General features: G+C 47.2%; 1 non-coding gene across 1 annotated transcript; it reads left to right on the top strand.

Annotated features, from left to right (window-relative positions):
* Positions 1–5,531: 5,531 nt before the first annotated feature.
* Positions 5,532–5,603, top strand: Trnae-uuc (transfer RNA glutamic acid (anticodon UUC)). The gene has a single exon. It is a non-coding gene; the product is annotated as a tRNA-Glu (tRNA).
* The last annotated feature ends 359 nt before the right edge of the window (positions 5,604–5,962 follow it).

Genomic DNA, 5,962 nt, shown 5'->3' with positions numbered 1-5,962 from the left:
AAAGAGACAGAAGGCAGTAAAATGTACCTTAAGTTCACTTCTATGGATCTCAGGCTACACAGCATCAGTGTGTTAAGAAAGGGTCAAAGAAACGTCCTAAGGAGAAAATGTTGTCCAGGTGGGACTGCCAATGCTGGGATACATGTGTTTTGGTTTGCCCCTGTTCTGGAGTGAGTGAGCCCCTTGGACCCAAATAAAATTGGACAAAGGGAAAAGACCTCTGCTAACTCCCCCAAAGACCTCTGCTGACTCCCCAAAGACCTCTACTAACTCCCCCAAAGGCTTCTGATGACTCCCCAAAGCTGCCTTCTGCTCCGGTGGATGGCCTCAACAGCTTAGCCTGTCTCCTGAAAGTTAACCTGGGAGTCCCACCTAGGCAACTACAGAGTGGTGATCCCACTAGACCACAAGGGCACCAACTGTACCCCAGGAAGCTGGTAACTAAGTTAACAGAGAAACCTAGTGCAGCCAAAGAGACCAGACTACAGGCCACAAATGCAGAAAATGTCAACAGTAGCCATTAGCCAGCTGAACACTCCCCAGATGGAACTAGTTGACCTTGGGTTTCTCCAAACCATACAGCATCCCAGCCTAGGCCCTCTGCCACAGACAAAACCAGGATGGTTCCAGAAAACCATGCATGTAATGGCCCAAGGATACCACTCCCAACACAGCAGGCAAGACCACAAAGCCACGTTCTCTAACACAACCACCACTTCGAAGACACACAATGGCCGGAGGCAAGAAATGGATGCAGTTGTGTAGCTTGGTCTGTTTGAAGGACTCCTGCGTGGGACCAGGATCTATCCATGGTGCCTGAGCTGGCTTTTAGTGGGATGCCTTGCTCAACCTTGATGCAGTGGGGAGGGGCTTGGTCCTGCCTCAACTTAACAAGCCAGGCTTTGTTGACTTCCCATGGGAGGCCTTACCCTTTTAAAGGAGTGGATAGTGGGTTAGGTTAAGGTGGGGGTGGGGGAATCAGGAGGAGAGATGGAAGGAGGAACTGTGGATGGTATGTAAAATGAATAATTTTTTTTGGAAAAAAAAGACACATAGTCCTATAAAGATGATTCTTCACTGGCCTGGCTTCAGTCAAGCTGGGCTCAGCAGTGACTACAGATTTGTAACTGCTTGTAGCTACCCTCATTGTGGGGCAGTAAGCACTCAAAAGGAATTATTTCTTCACATCTAAGCTTCCCCTTCTTTCGTGGAGCTTCAGATAATTAGCTGTAATTTCTCTTTTCCCTTCCTCCAATATGTTTATGAATGTCCTGACACCCTGACAAATGTCTAGAGGAATAAACATCTTCTTAAAAGATTGTGTATCTCACTAGCAGACTCTAGGTAACTAACTAAAACTACCTCTGAGCTCTTCGCTAACTCCTGCTGTCAAGAAGAAATGTAGAGGTGCTTTCAGAGAACCACCCTGGTACAATGCTGGTACTGCCCAGTGAGTAGCCTGCTTTCTCATGGGTCCCAAATGGGAAGCAATTTGACCTGCCAAAAGGATTCACGGTAGGATTTATAGGGCTCCTGATCCAAGAGCAGAGAGAGAAACAGTGTTGCCATAAAACATCTACAGAGGAGGGAGGGAGAGATAAGAATCCTGGCATTACAGCCCTGCCTCTCAGGAAAAGCACCTCGGAGAGTGGAGAGGATTTCACAGGATTTCTGTGGTGTCTCCTATACTCCCAGATCCTATCCCACAGTGATAGACGTGTGCTTTCCTGCTCCGCCTTCCACCTCGTTCCCTCTCCCACGGAAGTCATGGCCATGGGGATTTCCTGTGACCAGTGGGAAAGCATTTTGCTTTCAAGTTGCTCAGATAATCGGAGGGGGAGGGGAGGGTAAGAGGAGAAAGAAGAGGAGAGAGGGAGGAAGAAAAGAGGAAGAGGGGAGAAGGGGGACAAAGCGGGGATGGGGGGGAGAAGAGGAAAGAGGGGAAGGAGGAGGGGAGGAAAAGGAATAAATATAAGATGCTTCAGTCAGCAAAGTACTTGCTTTGCGAGCACAAGTTCAATCCGCAGAACTCACATTAAAAAAATAAATAAATAGATAAAACAATGGTGCACACATTTGTAACACAGGTGCTGAGGCAGAGAGTGGTAGATTCCCGGGCTCATTGGCCAGCCAGCCCAGCCCAATCAAAGGGCTTCAGGCCAGCGAAAGATCCTTTCTCAAAAAAATGAGGTGGACCACTCGTGAGGAATGACACCCAAGGCCATCCTCTGGCCTCCACATGCATGCAGACATGCGCATGTGCACCTGTATACACAAGTGAGCGCACCTGCACACACATGAACATACATGCATCTAAGCATATACACAAAACAAAATGTTAAAAATAGAAACGTTTTGCACAAGGTAGACAAGATCTATTGTGTCTCCAAACTCAAATAAAAGCTAACGTTTTGCAAATGTCCTGGGAAACTAGGAAGTCTTTTACAAAAATTTCTTGGAAAAGGCATGATATTTTAGACAATTATGTAAGTAAGCACAAGAAAAGGGAAAAAAGATCTATGGGTGATTATGTATAAAAGGTAAAAAGCAATCATGCCCAGAGAGACAGGATATACAAAGACAGTCCACACCCTGAGTCATAACTACCCCCTGCACTGTGATCAAGAATGCTGATCACAACTCCACCAGCAATCGGAAGATGTATTTCTGTGTTCTTCATTGTGTAACATCCTGGCTAACTTAACCATACCTGGTTCTTCCTGCAGAGATCCCAGCTAACCCCTTTAGCATCATCGTAAAGACCCAGGTATATTCTTATTTATCTGAACAGAAACTGAGCAGACCAAGTCTATTCAGAGTCAAGGTTATAGGGCTCTGCTGGCTCTAGGAAAGAAGTGGACATATGTGCCCTGAAAACGCTCTCACTGGGAGCTACGGTGTCAGTTGCATGTGGCACCCGTATTGACCTTTCCAAAGTTAATGATACACTCCATCCTTGAAGAAAGTGAATTATGTTCCTCAGAACATGTGGTAAACATCCAGGAAAAACATAGCTTACCAATGTCCAAAAGGTGGGTTTTTCCCCCAATATGTTACATGTACAGAAGCCCCCTGGCAGGCCTGCAGAAAACCAAGCTACCACTGGGCTCACTGCTGGGCTTTCTGAATCATCCTCTTCCATTACTGCTCAGATCAAATTTCACTTCCTTAAAGAAGCCTCCTCTGGCCACTCAAGCCTCCATTGATCTCTCCTTTCACAGAAACGTCTAGAGCAAGGATCAATTGTACCATAATTGCAGTATTTAATCACATATTGTCATGCATTCCTTAAGTTCCTCTTTTTATGCAAAAGCATTTTCCAAAAAGAACTGGAAGATCTCACTACCTACCATAAGGTTTCTCAGTAAGGGGTTGGCTTCCAGGCCTTCCCATAATCGTAGGTTAATGTGTTATAACTACGTTTCATTGCTGGTGGCTCACTGTTTCCTGATCTGATCACAGCAATGGACCACTGGAATGCTGAGTCCTGCTAGCTGCCTGGGAAGAGCCCGGGGCTCCTGAGCTGCCTGATAACCCCACTCTTAACTGCTCGCCCCTGAGCCAGGTTCTGACTTGCCAGTCGGCTTCCCCGCTGCAGCTCCTCTTCCCCACCCACTAGCAGGGCATTGTCTTTCCTCCTAAGAGGCGGCTGCCTGCCCTTCAGACTCAGCTCTCCTGGCTAAGAGCTGCTTAGGTAGAAGTGTTCTTCGCAAACACTCCCCAGGTAGCCTGCTCGGTGCTGCAAAACTAACATCTTCCTAATTGATAACCTTAGTTCACATGGCCTCTTGGAACCACTTGGTAGCTCTCTGCTGCTCCCTTCTGGCAATATTGTGACACTGCATTAAGTCTTTCAAGGAATTCAGCCTTGCAGCTTGAAATTCCAGTTTCACCGGGTAGATTGGTGGTGCCTGAGGAGTGGGGGGGGGGGGGGGAGGGCGGGGGAACAAGAGGAGGGAGAGGAGAGGAGAGAGGATAGGTGAATGAATGAATGCATGAATGAATGAGATAGGTAGACAGACAGGCAGACAGATGATAGATATCACATGAGAAATGTTTTCAAATTTCCCTATGTTTTGTTAACACTTAACCTATATTTCATCTTTGGCTACTCCATTCAGCTAGCCCTGCATCATTAGATACTAAGATGCAAAGAGTTCTGCTAAAAAAAGCCAGGCGCCAGATATCTCTATCGCGCGCCGCTACAGATGCAAGAGCCATGTATATGTGACTCTATACGCTCTCTCATTCACACCATAACAAAGGGTAAGACTGAGGACAGACAGGCAATTCACAAAGAACCGTTTATATGGGTTGCACGAGAAACTTATTGAAAATTAAAACTCCTAAGCATCTCGAGACTCTGATTTTCTAGATAGGGCCCAGAGACTAATTTTTAACTGGCACCTTGTAATTGGACCGCAAGAGGTCCATGGGAGACATTGGGCTCCTGCCCATCTTCTACCCTTTTCTTCTACATCTTGACTCAGCCAAAGGAAACACCCTGGGGTTTAGAAACCAGCGCAGTCGGGGGTGAGGGGCAAGCTTTCTCGAGTAAGCATCTAACTATCAGAAATTCCCTCTTCTTTGCAGTGTGGTGATTGCAGTGTTCAATATACGCCTAACAGTAGCATGGGGTGCAAGGGAGCGTGGTAATTTAATAACTCTCTCTTCCATGATTTATCGCACATGGAGACGATCAGTCGCTGAGTCAGCAAATGGTTAAGCACCCAACAATTATTCCAAATACATTGCGGTGTACTTTATTAGGCCTCGAGATGTGATCACGCACAAATTTGTTTCAGTTATTTGCTTAGCCGAGTGAAGATGCACCAGACTGACCTGATTTCTTAATAATTCTCTAATGGGGGGAGGGCGAGAGAGAGAGAGAGACTTCTGCAAGCATCCTGGCTGCTAAAACTAACTTTGCTTCCTGCCAACGGTGATGCTCGGTAACAGCGCTCATTCAGCCTGAACACGCTTATGATCACGGGGTTCTTGGTGAAATTTCATTTTCAGGTTTAGCACGCAGATCAGATTCAGTGGTTTCGGTTAAGCTCCTGGTGAAAGCGCCAGTCACGCCTGCGCTAACCCACTAACCTGCCCTTGCTTGGTTGCTTTTAACATCAGTTTCACGGCCCATCTCTCTAAGCAGTGAATTCCCATGAGCTTTGTCACAGACCGCGCCTCTGGCAAATTGGCCACCATGGTAAAGGGTACCTAAACTGGCTTTCTGAGACGTGCAGGTTGCGCAGACCTTCTGACGTCAGAAGCCAAAACTTCATCCTCGGAGCCAGCTAACGCTGCTGTTCTCTGAGCGTCCTAGGAAGAGCAGAGAGATTTTACGGAGCGCACACAGACCACAATCACTTCACTTTCCGGCGCTTTAATCACCTTTTCCCACATTCCAGGCCACCCTGAGACTTCAACCTCTAGGTACCCCGGTCGCTCTTTCCTCAGGGAGGCAGAGCTGAGGCGACCTGCCCCAGCTTCACAAGCGACTGCCTCAAGAGGGAGCTTTTGTCATCACCTCCCACATGGTCTAGCGGTTAGGATTCCTGGTTTTCACCCAGGCGGCCCGGGTTCGACTCCCGGTGTGGGAATGTAGGTGAACTCTTTAGTTTGCTTAAAGAACCCTGAAGAGACTACTTCAGCAAGCCGAGAGCAGTCCTACGTCGCTTTTCGGCACCCTCTTTGCAAAACCCATTCATTTATATATACACGTTGGGCAAACACTGAATACGTTTTTAAAATGTTGAAACAGGGTTATTAGACAAGCACTACACGACTCTACGAGGCCTTTTTACCCTCTACTTTGACACTGGTTCTCACTCAGTTGTCAAGGCTGACCTTGAATTCAGTAACACAAGCAAGCCTTAACTTCACCACTTTCCTGCCTTAGATTCCAGAGTCGCTGGGCTTACAGGCCTGTGCCATCTGGCTCGGTAAAGCTTTTGGGCGA

This window comes from Myodes glareolus, chromosome 4, assembly GCF_982192425.1.
Source record: "Myodes glareolus chromosome 4, mMyoGla1.1, whole genome shotgun sequence".
In the NCBI taxonomy this organism is placed as follows: domain Eukaryota; kingdom Metazoa; phylum Chordata; class Mammalia; order Rodentia; family Cricetidae; genus Myodes; species Myodes glareolus.
This window is presented reverse-complemented; position numbering and strand designations above follow the sequence as displayed.